Source organism: Mus caroli, chromosome 3 (genome assembly GCF_900094665.2).
Source record: "Mus caroli chromosome 3, CAROLI_EIJ_v1.1, whole genome shotgun sequence".
Classification (NCBI taxonomy): domain Eukaryota; kingdom Metazoa; phylum Chordata; class Mammalia; order Rodentia; family Muridae; genus Mus; species Mus caroli.
The window spans coordinates 135,946,776-135,964,174 of NC_034572.1; the positions used below are offsets into that span (position 1 = coordinate 135,946,776).

The window sequence follows — 17,399 nt, forward strand, 5'->3', positions numbered from 1 at the left end:
AAAAAAAAAAAAAAAGACAAGATCTAGAGAGGAAATCTGGACAACAAAAGACAGAGCCTCAGCTAAAAAGGCTCAGCTGTGTCAGACTGAAGTTACTTATTTGAAATACAGCCTTTGAGGTGGGAAACAGTGGCTAAAAGAAGCCAGGAAAAGACTGTAACTACACCAAGGCAAGTAAGAGAATTCTTGAGCACTGCTGGCTTCTACAGGCTCTGGATACCTGGGCTGGCGACCTTAGCTGCCCTATTGTACCCCCTACCCAAGGAAGGGGAAATGTTTGTGTGGACCCCAGACCACCAGAAAGCCTTTAAAGAAATAAAAAAGGCCCTACTGATGGCCAGCCTTTGCCTGACATAACCAAGCCTTTCACTCTTTATGTGGAAGAGAGGTCAGGGGTCGCCAAAAGAGTCCTTACTCAGACTTTGGGACTTTGAAAAAGGCCAGTGGCTTACCTACCAAAGAAGTTAGACCGTGCTGCCAGCGGGTGGGTTTCTTGCCTGAAAGCTATTGCTGCCATAGCTCTGCTTGTCAAGGATGCTGATAAGCTCACTCTAGGACAGCAAATAACTGCAGTGGCACCTCACACTCTTGAAAGCATTATCTGAAAGCCCCCTGACTGATAGATAATGACCAACGCTCCTGTGACACATTATCAGAGCGTTTTTTGTTGACTGAACAAGTGACCTTCGCTCCCCCTGCTGTCCTCAATCTCGCTACCCTACTGACTGAGACTTCACCTACTCATCACTGTGCTGACATTCTGGCAGAAGAAACTGGTACTCGAAATGATCTGAAGGATCAGATCAGCCTTGGCCTGAGAGTTCGAGCTGGTACCTGGATAGCAGTAGCCTCGAGATTGAAGGTAAACAGAAGGCAGGAATAGCAGTACAGTGGTGGACAGAAAGCAAGTGATATAAGCCAGCAGCCTCTCTGAAGGGACATCGGCCCAGAAAGCTGAACTTGTGACTTTGATATAAGCTCTCTAAATGGCAAAAGAAAAGTCTACACTGACAGCAGATATGCTTTTGCCACTGTATGGAGCAATATACAGACAAAGAGGGCTAATGACATCTGCAGAGAAAGACTTAAGATGCTGTGGCTAAAAGAAATCAGATTGCAGATCTAACTGCCAAACAGGTGGCCCAAAGAGCAATGATCCTGACAGTCTGAGGACTATCAAGTTATGCACAAATTAAGACTGGTAAAAGAAACCCTATATAGAATAGTAGAAACTGAAGAAAGAAAACTAGTCCTTCCATGGGAAGAAGGACACAAATATGTTACCAACTTACATTACTTGACCCACTTGGGGGCCAAAAAAATTTAAAAGGTGTGGTTAATGGACCTGCCTTTGTTGCCCAGGTAAGTCAGGGACTGGCCAAGATATTAGAGATTGATTAGAAGTTATATTATGTATACAGGCTCCAAAGGTCAGAACAGGTAGAAAAGATGAATAGAATTCTAAAAGAAACCTTGACAAAATTAACCATAGAGACTGGCGCAGACTTGGTGCTCCTTCCCCATTCCCTATTTAGAACTGAAAATAGTCCCTCTTGATTCAGCCTTACTCTTTTTGAGATCCTTTATGGGGCTCCCATGTCCATCACTGTCTTAAATGATGTGTTTAAACCTACATATTGTTGTAATAATTATCTGTATGCTAAGTTAAAAGACTTGCAGGTGGTGCAGAAAGAAGTCTGGTCCCAATTGGCTACAGCGACCAAGCCGGGTACCCCAAAGACATCTCACCAGTTCCAGCCAGAGATCTGATCTACGTACACCTACATCATGCCCAGACCCTCAAGCCTCACTAGAAGGGTCCCTGCCTAGTTCTGTTTACTATCCCTTCTTATTCTGTTTTTGTTCTTAACTTTGGCCCATGTTAAAGATAAAGTAAACACAGTACAGCTTATTGTCCTCTAGAGTCAATAACAACCTATAGTTAAGATAGAAGAAGAGTATGATTTCTATTCTCCAAATAGAGATGTAGACTTCTAAAATTCTAAGATTAGAATTACTTAGTAGAAGAAGAGGGGAATGAAAGAAAGAAAACTAAATTCAAGACTTAAATTAAAGCCCTAGCCAGAAAGTTTATTCGCCAAATAAATGCCAAATTGGGAATTGAGTGGGGGTTTCCCCACTAGGTTCTTTCACCTCAACAGAAGAATGGATACAGAAAATGTGGTACATATATACGATGGAGTACTACAAAGAGATTAAAAACAATGACTTCATGAAATTCTCAAGAAAATGGATGGAACTAAAAAATATCCTGAGTGAAGTAACCCAGACAGAAAACAACACACATGGTATGTACTCACTAATAAGTGGATATTAGCCCAAAAGCTCACAATGCCCATAATATAATCCACAGACCATATGGAGCACAAAAGGAAGGAAGATCAGGGTGTAGATGCTTCCGTCCTACATTGAGAGGGAAACAGGACAACTGTGGTAGGTAGAGGGAGATGGGGACCTGGGAGGGAGAGAGGAGGAGGAAGAAATAAGGAGGGCAGTATCTGGAACTGAAGGAGATATCAGAGATGTACAGTGTTGCTGGAGCAGAAAGCAAAGAGGGAACCTAGGCGGGTTGAGAAATAATGGAACATGCTAGTCTGCTCAAGGTTCAAATGTTTAATGGTGGACACCCTTTATAAAGGAGGGGGGAGCCCCATTCCTGCCAATTCATTCTTGGAGCCTGGAACCAGCTGCAGATGATGATGTGCAGGATAGGGCGTAGTCTCTGGAATAGCTCTGGGGCCTCTCAGCAGGTAGCAGTACCCTGAAGAGGAACAGTGACAGTGACTGAACAATAGAGTGATCTAGGGAGGAAGGCTCTGCCCTAGATAATCTCCTTAGTGGCAGCAAGATCAAATTCTGGCTCAGCCTGCTTCAGGCTTATGGGAGGCTACAGTACAGAGGGTCAGAAAATAAAACAAAAATATGTAGCAGTAAAGGATGAGGAACTGGGGATAGCCACTGGAGGTCCTAGACACCCAGGAAACATGAGGTTCCCAGGACCCAATGGGCGTGACTTTAACCAAAATGTGCAAAGAATGGGGAGATAGAACCTGTTGTGACTACCTCCAGTTGATAGGCACGGCTCCTGGTCAAGGGATGGGGCCACCCACCCATCTCAAAGTTTTAACCCAGAAATGTTCCTGTCCAGAGGAAGATCAGGGACAAAAAAAAATGTAATAAAGACTGAAGGAAGGACTAACCAGGCACTTCCCCACCCATCATGTCTGCAGACACCAAACCCAACACTGTTGAAGTGGCCAAGAAGCACTTGCTGACAGGAACCTAGTGTTGTGGTTCCTTGGGAGGGCTGGCCAGCAACTGACCAATGCAGATGTTGGAGCCAACCATCAGACTGAGCTCAGGGAACCTGGTAGAGGAGCTGGCAGAAGGACTAGATGAACAAAGGGGGGTTTGCAACCCCATTGGAGGCCTGATCACCTAGTTCTTCCAGGGTCTGGACCACCAACCAAAGGAATGTACCTGGAGGGATCCATGACTCCAGATATATATGTAGCAAAGGATGACCTTGCCTGACAGCAATGGTCCCAGGGAGGTTTGATGTCCCAGCATAGGGGAATGCGGAGCAGTAGGGTGGGAGAGTGCAGGTGGGTGGGGGAGCACTCTCATACAGGAAAAGGAGAGGGAGGAAGGTGGGTGTGGGATGGTGGTTGGTGGAGGGGTAACCAGGAAGTGGAATATCACAAATGGCATGATTAATTTTTTAAAAATCCAATGCTCCAAAGAGGGAAAAAAATATGTGAATGGCACAATATTATTACTGCAGTCCCTGGAGTAAATAAATGGAAGACAGTGAATTGTACACCAAAAGCCCACACAGCATCATACTTAATGAAAAACTAAATGTTTGTCGCTCTAACCTAGGAAAAACACAAGGGCTTCCATTCTTACCACTCATATTCAATGTGACACTGGATCTCTCTCTCTCTACACCCTCTATTATTTGGGTATCTCACAACACGCACACCAATTGTGCTTACCTCTCAGTCCTCCCATGTCTACCCTGCAACAAAAAAAGAAGTGGGGGAGGTAACAAGTTCATTTTGTGTTGCTCATATACTTACAGGACATGGTAGACTTCTAGTGGCCAGTTCCCTAAGAAAGGATGCCTCTTTCTCTGCCTGTGTCCATACCAAAAACCATCAACTGATGAAAACCATGCACTGGCCAGTGAGGGGCAGGGCCAGCTCTCCCTTGACTACACCACTCCCTATACCATAGTGCTGTGGGACAACTAAGAGCACAGCCAGCTCTCCTGAAAGGGATAGGGCTAACTCTCTGATGCCTACATCACAGCCAATGTTGCTTTTTGGCTGCCAGGGAGGAGTTTGCCATCACCATGGTTTCAGGCAGCAGCTCAGACCACAAACATCCACATTGGCTTCTATGATAATACAGGCAGCAGACATCAACAAACACAGCCCCCTAGCTGCATCTAGACCACAGGCTTCAACATGGTCTCAGGTACATGCGCCTCACATCAACATGGTTCCTGGAGGCAGCCAAGCCCAAGAACATCACCAAGACATCAAGCATCAGCACAGACTGCATTTGACCCGATGGTTCTCAGGCTTCATCAATGGCCTGGGGCAGAAGCATTGACCACAGACACCAGCATGACCTCCTGTAGTGAAAGACCCACAAAGTGAGGACTCCCCCACATTCTGACTCAGGAGAGGCGGCACCCCAAATCACTCACAAGAAATGGCCTTGATGCAAACCACAAGACTTTTTATTCCAGGCGCACTCTGGGGCCCACAGTCATAAAGCACGCAGGGGTAGAGGACCGTAGAACCCCTAGTTGCTGGGGAAGGGAGTATTTAAAGGAAAAAAAACACAACCCAAGAGGGTGGGGAGGGTGTTATTGGAAAATACCAAAAATACCAGTTAAGAGTCACGAGGAAATGGAAGTCACAAGGAAAAATACCTTGTAATTGTGTGGTTATTTTTCAAGACAGTTTCTATGAGCCTCTAACAATAGCACATTTGCATAGCAGGTTCCAGGAAATGTCGGGGTGACTTTTTTTGAACAAACATTCCCTGAACCCAGGAAGCAAGTGGGTAGAGAAATGCTGGTATCTGTTTTATGATTAGCATGCTTTGGAGCATTGAGTCACAAAGGTCACATTCTCAAGCCTGGGCCTAAAGGCCTAGACTTTTTGTTTTTATGTTACACTTTTCAGTAGCATCTCAGACCACAGTGGTCCTCAAAGAGGTCCAGTTCAGAAAGAGAACCTTCTCTTATTTTGGCCTCCATTGTTGTTGCCCTGAGCGTGGGGGATCCCTCAGACCTCTCTGTCACCTGTCACCACCATCACATCTCCAGTTGTGCCTCTCTTGATAGCCTGCACACTCACTGCTACACATTGATTTTATCTTTCCTATCTCCTCATTGCACATTGTGTATCACAGATTTGTTAGGTAGTGGCACCCATCCCCATCCCCATGACCCCAGCCTGGAGGAAGGCATGGGGCTCTGCCCTGGCTGTCTTAGTAGTGCGGTAGTTTGAATGAAAATGGCTTCCAATAGGCTCATAAAAAATGGCATCATTTGAAAAGGTTAGGACTTGTGACCTTGTTAAAGGAGGTATGGCCTTGTTGGAGGAAATGTGTTACTGGGGGAGAGGAGGGAGCTTTGACTCAAAGCCAGTTTTCAGAAACTCAAGCCAAGCCCAGTGGTTTTCCCTCTTTCTGTTACCTGCCAATCCAGATACAGAACTCTTAGCTCCTCCAGCACCATGTCTACCTGTGTGCTGCCATGCTTTCCACCATGCTAATAATGGACTAAGCCTTTGAACTGTAAGCCAGCCCCAATGAAATGTTTTCCTTTATAAGACTTGATGTGGTCATGGTGTCTCTTCTCAGCAATGGAACTCTAACTATGACGTACAGTACCACAAGAAAAGATCCTACAAGCATGTGGATAAGCAAGGATAAAATGAAGCTGTCTTTGTTTGCTGTCAATATGCTTTTGTGTGAAAATCCCAGGGAATCTATGTATTTTTCTTACAACTAATCAGCGAATTTCCCAAGGTCAAAAGACACAAGGTCAACGTCTTAGTTACTTTTCTCCTTGATGCCACAAAATACTTAGTAGAAGCAATTTAAGAAAAGAAAGTTTATCTGGTGTCTTACAATTTTATTGCTACACTGGGGATATGGGACCTGAAGAGGCCACCTCCCATAGGCAGGCAGGAACCCCGGAGATATAAAGACACCGACTCATCCATAAAATGGTCAACCTGTCTAAAAGAAATGCAGGCACAGGAAAGAGAGCAGAGACAGAATGGCCAACCAATAACCTGCCCAACTTGAGACCCACCCCATGGGCAAGCATCAGTCCCTGACACTATTAATGATACTCTGTTATGCTTGCAGACAAAAGCATGTTGTCTTCTGAGAGGCTCCCACACAGCAGCTGACTCAGACAGATACAAACACCCACAGCCAGCCAGTAGTTGGAGTTTAGGGACTCTTATGGAAGAATAAGAGGAAGGAATGTGGGCCCCAAAGGGGATAGGAACTCCACAGGCAGACCAACAGAGTCAACTAACCTAGGCCCTTGGAGCTCTTAGTGTCTGAACGATCAACCAAAGAAAATACACAGGCTTGGCCTAGGCCTCGCATGTAGCAGATGTGCAGCTTGACCTTCATGTGGGTCCTGAACAACTGGAACGGGGTCTATCCCAAAATCTGTTGCTGGTATGTGAGATATATTCTACTAGCTGGGCTGCGTTGTCTAGCCTCAGGGGGAGAGGAAGCACCTAGCCTTGCAGAAACTTGAAGTGCCAGGGTCGGGGTGGGGGGCCCCGGGGGTGGGGGGTGGATACCCAGGGGGGCTCCACACACTCAGAGGAGAAGAGGAGTGGTATATGAGAAGAATTGTGGGAGGGGATGACTGGAAGGGGGCAGTGAGCAGGATGTAAATTGAGTGAGAAAAAAGATTATATTGTTAGGAGAGACACCATGACCACAGCAGCTCTTATAAAGGAATACATTTAATTAGGATACAATTTCAGTGATTTAGTTCATTATTGTCATGGTGAAAAATATAGCAGCATGTAGACAGGCATGATGCTGGATAAAGAGCTGAGAGTTCTACATCTTGATTCCCAGGCAGCAGGAGACTGTATACCACACTGGGTGGCAGCTTGAACATAGAAGACCTCAAACTCTGCCCCCAAGGTGACACACTTCCTGCAACAAAGCCACAGCCACTCTAACAAGACCACATTTTCTAAATAGTGCCATTCCCTTACTGGCTAAGCATTCAAACACCAGAGTCCTATTCAAACCACCAGAGCTGGACATGGTGGAAGAACCTTTAATCACAGTATTTGGGAGGAAGAGGCACCCAGATCTCTGAGCCAAAGCCAGCCTGGTCTACATAACAATTTCCAGGGCCAGCCAAGGCTACATAATGATACTCTGTCTCAAAAAGGAGGAGTGGGTTATAGGTAGAAACGGGGGAGGAAATGAGGAGGAAAAGGAGAAAGAGGAGGAAGAAGAGGAGGAAGAGGAGTTGTTTATTTTTTTCTCTCAGTTATAGATTCAGTCGAATTGATAGGGATCAATAGGGAAATGATGGAGGTGCGGCTGGTCACAGTGCATTGCATCTGCAGTCACGAGGCAGGGAGAGATGAATGGATGCTGGTACTCAGGTTTTGCTTCTTCAGCAATTTGGTACCCCAGCCTAAGGATGGTGCAACTCTCACTTAGGGAGGGTCTAACCATAGCAACTACCTTAATAAAGCCATATCCAGATGCTCGTCTCTCCAGTGACTCTAGATCCTGTCAAGATGACAATATTAGATCACAGGGGTTGGGAGATGGTTAAGTTAGTAAAGTGCCTGCCATCTAAGCATGAAGACCTGAGTTTGGATCCTCAACGTCATCAAATGAGTGGGAGAGAGGGCACACATCTGTAACCCCAAGTCTGGAGATGATGGAACAGAGACAGACAAGCACTTGGGGATTACTGGCCAGCCAGTCTAGCCAGTTATGTAAATCCAAATTTAATGAGAAAGTCTGTCTTAAAACTTAAGGTGGCCAGCAATCGAGAAATAGATACGCAGTGTTGACATCTGGCCTCCATATCCATATCCACACATACACACCTGTGCATGCTCACTGGAAACACATACATCACACATTTTATACAAACACACACACACCCCTCCCCATCTCAGTCAACAAACAAAAAATAAACTTCAGTCCTTTCTATATATACGTAATGAGCAACCAGAAATCAAAATTCACAATAACTAGAGAAAAAGTGAAATATTTAGCTGCAAATCCACAAAGAAGTGACCCACACACTCTCCCACATTTTATTACAGAGACCTTCCCAGGTTAGGTCAGACCCAGTCTCCCTAGGGAGCTAGGTAAGATCCCATAGAAAATCACAGCTGCCTATGCTATAGGAATTATTTATTCAGAACTCTTTGTTGGACAGCGACATGAATTGGGAAGTAGTGGGGTAGACAGATGGTTCAGTAGTTAAGCACCCTGGCTGATCTTCCAGGAGACCTGGGTTTGAGTCCCAGCACCCTTGAGGGGGCTTACAACCATCTCCTACTCCAGTTCCATGGAATCTGATGCCTCCTTCAGACCTCCACGGGCACCAGGCATGCACATGATACACATACACACATGCAGGGCAAACATTCTTACACATAAGATAAATAAATACATTTCATAGAATTGGGGATAGGTAACTGTCTAATAGGGAATAAAGATAATAAACACATATTCATAAAAAACTAGATGCTCTAGAAGAGAGGGGTGGCTCTTTCTGACTTAGAAAAGAGCTGCCTTAGTACCATGGGTTGTCAAATTTCCCTAGCATGTCTTAAAAATATTCCCTGACCAGACAAGCAGTAGAGAAAAAGACGCAAGAAAGGAATCTAAAATAGAGGGGAATAGACAGGAAGAGTGAAAGCCTATCAAATCCATCTGTGATGGTGTGTATATGCTTGGCCCAGGGAGGGGCACTATTAAGAGGTGTGGCCTTGTTGGTTTAGGTGTGTCACTGTGCACAACGGTTTTAATACCCTCATCCTAGATGCCTGGACGTCTCCTCCTATATGCCTTTGGATGAAGATATAGAACTCTCAGCTCCTCCAGCCCCACATCTGCCTGGATGCTTCCATGCCTTGATAATGGACTGAATCTCTGAACCTGTAAGCCAGCCCCAATTAAATGTTGTCCTTTGTAAGAGTTGTTATGGTCATGGAGCCTCTTCACAGCAGTAAGACCCAAAGTAAGACACTATACAAACACATCTTTAGTGATGTGTCTCTAACTCAGCAATCAGTGTTACCTGACTCAAAACACCAATTAGATACATACATTTCAGACGGCATCATACGCCATCTAGTGGCTATCACTTTCATTACTACCTGTGAGCGTTAACATTTAATGTTATATTCCCCTATACATTTCCCTAGAACGTGGTCTGTTGTTGTTGTTGTTGACCATAGCACCATCAGAAACATAGTAAATGCTACATGCAAAGCTTTAAACCTGAGATCTGGCTCATCCAGACTGCTTTTCTGACACTTCGCCTTCAGTGTTTGCAGCTGGATTACTTCACATTACAAGAGCGTTTCAGAGGTTTGATGTACATTTATCCTCTTGCTCTGCTCTATTTTACACAAAGTGTTTCATCACCATCCATCTTTAAGAACTCAGAGAATCTAAGTTGGTTTATGTACCAACACTGCCTCAGAGCCCAAGTGTGCAATGCAAATAGCCTGAAACTCTAACTTTGCACAGCAGGACAGACAGAGGGAGCAAGTCTTCATGGACAATCCCTGGAGATGAGAATCTTCAGCCTGTTAGCATCCCTTGAAAGTTTACATGCACCTTTATGGATGTGGACCAGGAGTTCCAGAGGCAAAGTCACAGAGAGAAGGAGACCAACACCTCCTCAGCTGGGCAGTTCCCACCCAGCAGAGGCTTGCCTGTGTTCACACCAGGTTCTCACCCAGCAGAGGCTTGCCTGTGTTCACACTGAGTTCCCACCCAGCAGAAGCTTGCGAGTGTTCATGATTTCTGATGTTAGCTGGGAGATGTGCAGTGAACCCACATCTAGAAGACTACTGTTGAACTTTTCCCAAGGGCAGTTTTGATGATTATCATTTACATATACACCTCATATCTTCAATCACTTTCCCTACTATAATGATATGTAAATTTAAGACAACAGTTCGAAGATGATGTGACTAGTTTAAATTGCAAGTGCTAGCAGCTGAACTGCATTCAACCCAGAGAATATATGTGGATGGAGACAGAAAGAGACAGAGTGACCTTTGCAATCTCTTTGAGGGTAAATGCACACTTTCTGCCAAGGCTTCTGAAACATTTAAATTAATGCCAACATCACTATTATTGCCTAGCTGGGAAGCACTAATTTCCAACTCACAAGCTGAGCAAGCATCTGCATGTCTGTATCTCTTGGCACTCTAGAGGCTGAAGCAGAAGGGTGTCTGAGTTTGGGGGCAATGGGCTAAGTAGCTAAAATAGTCAAGGGTGCACAGTGAGATCCTATCTTGAAAACAAAAGGACAAGCAAACAAAGAACAGAAAACTTCAACTTGTAGATTCCATGTTTTGCTCCAAGATGGCTGCAGCCAGCAAATTGACTATTTTAATGAGCATGGAAACCACAAGTCAAAGAAACGGTAAAGGCAGCAGTCCACCATGTGGGCAGTGTAATTATATCAGAAACTAGGAACACAGTGGTCATGAAACATACCCTGTGTTTTGAAATAAGAAACTAGCAACTTACTGTAATGGTTGTATGTGAAAAGGAGAAGAGAGAGAAAAGAAAGGGACACCGAGCAGCCACTTAGCCTCAAAAACCTTGAGAACGAACTGCGATGTTCCCCAACTCAACCTCAGCAATATCAACAGAACACCAAGTGCAGATAAAGCCATTCCAGATCGTCATGAGTTTTAGGTCCAAAGGGGAAAACTCCAAGAATCCCGAAAATGGGCAGACCCACTGAATGGGTTCAAAATGAAGGCTTGCCTCACCTCAAACTCCACTGAAGAATTTCAGGGAGAGACAAAAGTTCACCCTCATCCTTAAGGACCTCTGAAAGTTTCTGTCTGCCAGGAAAAGCCACTTGCCTATTAAGATACAAAGTGCCTACCAAAGCCACAGAGCTCTCAAGCCCTCCTCCCCTTCTATTCTAAACTTCCAGGCTGTTCCAATTCACAGGATAAACACACACACACACACACACACACACACACACACACCCCTGAAGCTGCAGCCACCGGTTTTTCTTTATAACTCGCAAGGTTTTTCCTGCTATTCCCTCTGCTCTGGAGAGACAGCCCTTGCCAGTCTGCCTCTCTGCTCTCTTCCCATAACTGCTTTGGACTTTCCCCAAATCCTTTAGTTATTCTCTCTCTCCTATATCTTTGGTAAACATCTTCTTCCCACCATGGGTCGGTCAGTTCAGCAGCCTGCCTGTGCCCTTGCTTACAATGAGCTCCTTTAATGTTCGTGATCAGAAGCGTTTGGCTCACTGTGGCAAGGTCAGTGCATCCAACCAAATCCGCTTTTGTTCCTTCCTACAGGCGTGAGTACAGCGTTCAGCCACTCTCGTGACCTACAATACCTCGACTCCTTTAAACGCAAGAGGAAGAAAATCTAAGCCCCAAGCTGTGCTCTTAACAGCTTGTCCTCCCGCTTCAGTGTCACTTCCTCTGCCCTTTAGGTCCTGCATCACTTTACAGTTCCGAAGGAAAGATTCCCTCTCCCTCCTCTCTCCCCATCAGAGGGAACACATAGACACCTACACAGGCCGGCCTCTCAAGCATTTTCAAGTCTTTCTCCTAGAACCTGCTTCAAATCCACGCAGCGGAGATTTAAAATCAGTTCTGCTCCAAACAGTCGCACACTTCCAGTTTATCCTGGATACTCAGCCAAGGCCACGCCCTTTCCCTAGCCTGCGAGCTTCGTGTGCACCCGCACAGGGCGCGCCACGATTGGAGAAATCCGTAACCAATCTGTAGCCTTCGCCCTGATACCGGAGCCAATCCCTGGTCACAGCCACGCACCGCCTCCACCCCGCCTTCTCCACAATCAGGAGGGTTCCTGCTGCACTCTGCTTCTGGATCCCCGAGTGCATTTCGCCAGGGACCCCGGCCACACCTAGCGACCTCCGGACTAAGGCCAAAGACGCATTCGAACCAGGAGAACGACGTAAGCGGGCGGGACGTAGTGAGCGGTGACTCGGCCCGGAGCGTACAGAGTTTGCGGAGCCGGGAGCCAAAGGGAGGTTGGCGGGCAGGAGAAGCAACGGTACTAGGCACATGGTTGGACCGCAGCGGAGACTGTGGGATTTACCTTGGGGTTGACAGGCTTTTCTTTGGAGAAAAGTCCACCCTTGTCCCTTTTACTCTTGATTGTGTAGTCTGGGTGTTTAGAACGCACCTTTGCAAGGGCAATACTGACTTCAGTTCATCCGTGTTAGATGTTTGTGTTTGTTTCTTGAGACAGTCTCTTGTTCTCGAAGTAGTTTTGTGGCAAAGGAGCTTTTTAATCCTCCTATCTCCACTCCCACACACCCGACCCACACACCCAGGGCTAAGATTAGAGGTGTGCGCCACCGCTGCTGGTTTTATTCGGTGACTAGATGGGAACCCAGAGCTTCGTCCCTACTAACTGAGCTACCTCCCTAGCCCAGATAGAGCGAAAGTTCAGGGTTGGAAAGGGAAACTAAAGCAGTTAAACCAGACGCCTGAACTTACCTTTTCTGAGCTTTGCAAAAGACAAAAGCAGTCTTAATCGGTGGTGTCTGAGGGTCAAGCAGCCTTGTAGATCTGAGCCGCTCGCCTCTGAGCACCTCCATTCAGTGTTCCACCTATGGGCTGCTGGGTAGGTAGGTGACACACGGGAAGCTTGCTCAGGGCTGCAGGCAGCCAGTCTGTAAATCTGTTCAACTTTTGCCTGTGTGCGGTATCCTAATTTCAGCATCAGGTGACTAAACCGCTTCCCTTGTGAGAGAATTCCACTTTCACGCGGCCTTAAAGCCCGTTTTGAATGGTGCCTCTTAACTCTTATGCTGATAAACTTGACTGTATTTTTTATTCATGCTTCACCTCTTCATATGGCCTTGAATGCCTCTGTACTTTGAAAGCTGGAACCCTGTTCGCCTAATTGTAACTGTTCTGTTGCAATTAGCGAACTTTATAAACATTCTAGAACTGGGCTAACAGGTATGGCATGTGGTGAAAATAAAGGGAGCAATGTTATTTATCGAGAGACTGTCTCTGATAAATCTTTCTTGAGCTTTCAGGTAACCTGAAGGTTCCTGACGTTTTCAGATTGCTAACACAACTATGTCTGTATACCTCCTGTGGGTCAGACTTGTAACTTGGTAGTTAGAGTGGTAAATTCAGAGCACTAAACTTTAACCATGTTTAAACTGAGTTGTGAATGTTTTGCCTACCTTTGAGATTTGCGGTTTTCCTTCAACTTTTAACCTCTAGGTTGCCCACGGTCTTCCAGAAATGAATCAGTCCACCCTAGAGATGATAAAATGGTAGTTTTATTTTTCTGTTGATCCCTGTGTATCTAACATGGGTTTCATATTTTATATACCCTATGCCGTGATTAGATTGCCTGGGTCACCCTGACTCACATCTCTCTGGTTTTCTTCACAGACCCTTAAGGAGAAACCAAAAGCCAACTACCTTTTTCTAGCAAAAAAAAAATAAAAATAAAAATAAAAAAATAATAAAAATCAAAAGCCATGCAGATGTAATGAGGCTAGTAATCCCATTTCGAGGGTGAAGGCCAGAGGATCAGGAGTTCAGGGTCACCCTTGCCTTGAGGATAGCCTGGTCTACATAAGACCTGTCTCAAAAATAAATAAATGAGGTAGGGCAATGGTGGCACACACCTTTAATCCCAGCACTTGAGAGGCAGAGGCTGGCAGATTTCTGAGTTTAAGGACAGCCAGTGCTATACAGAGAAACCCTGTCTTGAAAAAAACCAAAATAAGAAGAATAAGAATAGAGAAACCCTGTCTCAAAAAAACAAAATAATAATAATAATAATAAATAGGAAAACTAGCTTTCTTCTAAGGCTCAGAATCTGTAACTGAATAAAGTGTGTTTGCCCCCTTGGTGATTGAAAAACCAATAAGCCAACTTGGCAATACACTATATTTAATTCCCAAGTCAAAAATCACAAGGGCTACCTACACCTATACAGCTACTTGAGTGGCCAAGGGTGGAGTCAGGACTAGCCTGAGGCTACATAAGGAGTTGGAGACAGTTTAGTTTGCCCAAGCTTCAAAAGAAAATAAGAACTAGAAACATAGTTAAGACTGCTAGAGAGCTTTGCCTAACCTGCGCATGGCCCTAGGTTCGAAGGAACTGAGGAACACACAGTCCCTTTTACAGGGGGGTGGGGAGGGGAGGGGAAGGGGCACCAGCATTTGCATAGGCAAGACTTGTCATCAAGTGTGCAAATCCACACTCAAGTCCTAATGTGTGCACTCACAGCAAACCCTTCTCCCAGTGAGCCAAGTCCGACCCCTTCCTAGTGTAAGAAGTGAAAAGAAACACCACGTAGTGTTACAGCTGCCTTACACACTCAGAATAAAAGCTGATAGTTGATGAGTTCTGTTTGCTGGGATTTCTTTCCAGTTCTATCTAAGTAGCTGGGCAGTCGAGAAGCTTGATTGCCCAGATCTCCCTGCATTTTCCTGAGACTGCATGATTTCCCCACGGGTACAGAAGCAGTGCCCAATGAATCCTTCTTGTGTAACTGGAGACTCTTGAAATAGTTGTCCAGGAAACCCAGCTTCAAAATTAATGTAAGATCCATAGCTTCTCGTTCATCAAGAACCTGTTTGAAGAAGCCAAGTGTCATGGCATAGGCTTGCAATTCCAGCACTTTGGAAGTCGAGGAAGGAGGATCAGGAGTTCAAGGCTCGCCTCTGCCTCATAGAAAATCCAAGGCCAGACTGGACCTCATTAGACCCCCAGGTCAAAACTTTAGGGAGTTAAGGGATGGATGTTCTGACAATCCAGTTTCACTCTTTGGCATAGCTGGGATTGCAGACCCTCCCCTCTGGGCCCAGCTTATAAACTGTCTTTTTATTACTATTGATTGTTACCAAGATGACCACAACTGAAATTTGTCTAGTTCCTAAATGATCTATTCTGGATATTAAAACTTCTAGAAGTTGTCTTTTTATTTACTAAAATTTCATGTTCATGATGAGATCAAAGATATTTATTATTATTATTATTATTAATTACTACAGGAGCTCACTCTGTAGACCAGTCTGGGCTTTTCACAGATACCCACCTGGCTCTGCCTCCAGAGCACTGGGATCAAAGGCCACCATACTGGCCCAAAACCTTTATAATTTAATTTAAAATATCTACACAAATCTCAATGCAAAATGACTTAATGTCAATCTCAATAAAACATCAGTGGATCTGAGGGGATGTCTCAAAAGAATACCTTTATTTATTTAAGAATACTGAAGCACCACAGAGGAATGCAGTGGGCATTTTCAAAGGGAACTCAAGGGGAGGTGGCTTTAGGGTTTTTCTTTTCTTTTAAGGTGCTGGGATTAAACACAGGACTTTTCCTTGTGCACGGCAAGTACTCCTCTGCTGAGCTGCATGCTCACTCAAGATTTTGAGACAGTCTTGCTAGCCCAGGCTAGCCACAAACATGATCTTCCCACTTTACTCTTACAACTGCTAGGATTTTCAAGGACACTATGATCAGCACATAGGGGTAAGTTCTCTATGAGCCCTACTTAGTTGATGTCTGTGGGCTGTGTTCTTCTGGTGTTCTCAACCCCTCGGGTCCTATAGTTCTTCTTCCTCCTCTTTCCTTGGGGTTCCCCAAGATCCTTGAGGGAGAGACTCTACCGGGTCCAGCATGGCCTTGGTGGGGACAGAATAGCACGGTTCCTGCCCCTGGGACAGGGTCAATGGATGTGGTCCTCTATGAGTGTCCATGGCTGCCATGGTCATAAGGCTTGTTTGTATAATAATGTGCATATTTTACACTTCTCCTTTAAGGAATGTCCTCCCTGTTAACCTTAATGACTCCATGACAATCAGATAGTATTAAGACCAGGAGGCAAAGGTGCAGTTAACATATTAACAAAATGGTAAACACTGGGACCTTCCGGACAGCCCTTAGGGCTGTGGAAAATAACTCTAAAAACATGAGTTGGAAAATACATAATTTCTCAACTATGCAAAGTGTAAGGATGCAATATGAATTATGCGTGATTCAAGAATCTAGAGGAACAAAGGCAGCTGCATTAATGATCCAGCTTGTCAGAAAAATACAAAGGCAGGGAGATTCCTGAGTTCAAGGTCAGCCTAGGGCCGAGCAAGGTTAGGCCCAGGGGTAGTATAGAAATGGTAATTTCAGGATGGACTCCAACCCATTTATCTGATCACCTGTGTTTAACAGAATCAGATTTCTGAATCCTTATACAATATTAAAAGAAAATGTGTGCTTGCTGTCTCCTACGAATTAAGGAGCTAGAGTGATGGGCTACTGATTCATAGGAATCAAAAGGAAACCTGAAGTAAGTGACTAGATTGATATGTAAAATAAAAGACTGGGCTTATGATCTGCAAGAAATGAGCTATCCAGAGAATTTTTTAGAATAGCAAGAGAGTACTGTTGAGAGAAGTGTCTCAAGCAAGAGAGAGAGAGGGAGAGAGAGAGAGAGAGAGAGAGAGAGAGAGAGAGAGAGAGAGAGAGAGAGCGCTAGCTTTCTGCAGCTCTCCAGAGAAGAAAAGAAAGCAAAACAGAGAGAGAGCAGTCTGGAAAGCTGTCTCCAGCAGAGCATAGGCCACCAGCTTGCACTCACGAATTGACTGCGAGTGGTTTGTTTTTGCAGCTTCCAGACACCCCTTCTCTCAGGACCCCTCTCCAAGCTGAGGTTGGTCCCTGGTAAGATCCAAGGAGATTTCCAGTTTGGACTCTCTCTCCACCTAAAGTTTGAGTGAGGGTCTCTATAAGACGAAGAAGAGGAGCATTCAGGTGGTTCCAGAAATGAATAATAAATAATAGAAAGGAAATGTAAAAGGAAAAGAGGCCGGGAAGAAAGCTAGTATAGTTACCCAAAATGTGTGGTTCTGCAGGTAAATATGCTTGCTTGACAGACTGAGGAGGGTGTCTAGAACTCACATGGTTAAAGGAGAGACGCGAGTCCCCACAAGTTGTCCTAGGAGCCCCACACTCATTATTAGCATGGTTTAACGTCTAATGCTCTGAACCTTGAAGTCTAAATACAACATAGCATAGTGAGGGCAAGAAGTCTGAAGCATTTTTCATTCCGTGTACATATA

The 17,399-nt window shown here is 45.0% G+C and overlaps 1 protein-coding gene and 1 long non-coding RNA gene across 6 annotated transcripts in view; one reads left to right on the forward strand and one right to left on the reverse strand.

Annotated features, from left to right (window-relative positions):
- Positions 1-2,746: 2,746 nt before the first annotated feature.
- On the reverse strand, positions 2,747-11,944 carry LOC115030646. The gene is made up of 3 exons (XR_003836245.1): positions 11,853-11,944; positions 4,020-4,042; positions 2,747-2,782 (listed from the first exon to the last, which is right to left on the reverse strand). It is a non-coding gene; the product is annotated as an uncharacterized LOC115030646 (long non-coding RNA).
- A 191-nt stretch (positions 11,945-12,135) lies between these two features.
- The window catches only part of Kyat3 (kynurenine aminotransferase 3), a 42,823-nt gene continuing 37,559 nt past the window's right edge, over positions 12,136-17,399 (forward strand). For 2 of the 5 annotated variants that reach the window (XM_029474942.1, XM_021157231.2), the window contains exon 1: positions 12,136-12,258. The gene's annotated coding sequence lies outside the window, so the exon portion shown is untranslated. Of the gene's footprint in view, positions 12,259-15,640; positions 15,820-17,399 lie in introns of all 5 variants that reach the window. The other 3 variants (XM_029474940.1, XM_029474941.1, XM_029474943.1) reach the window with 3 other exon arrangements.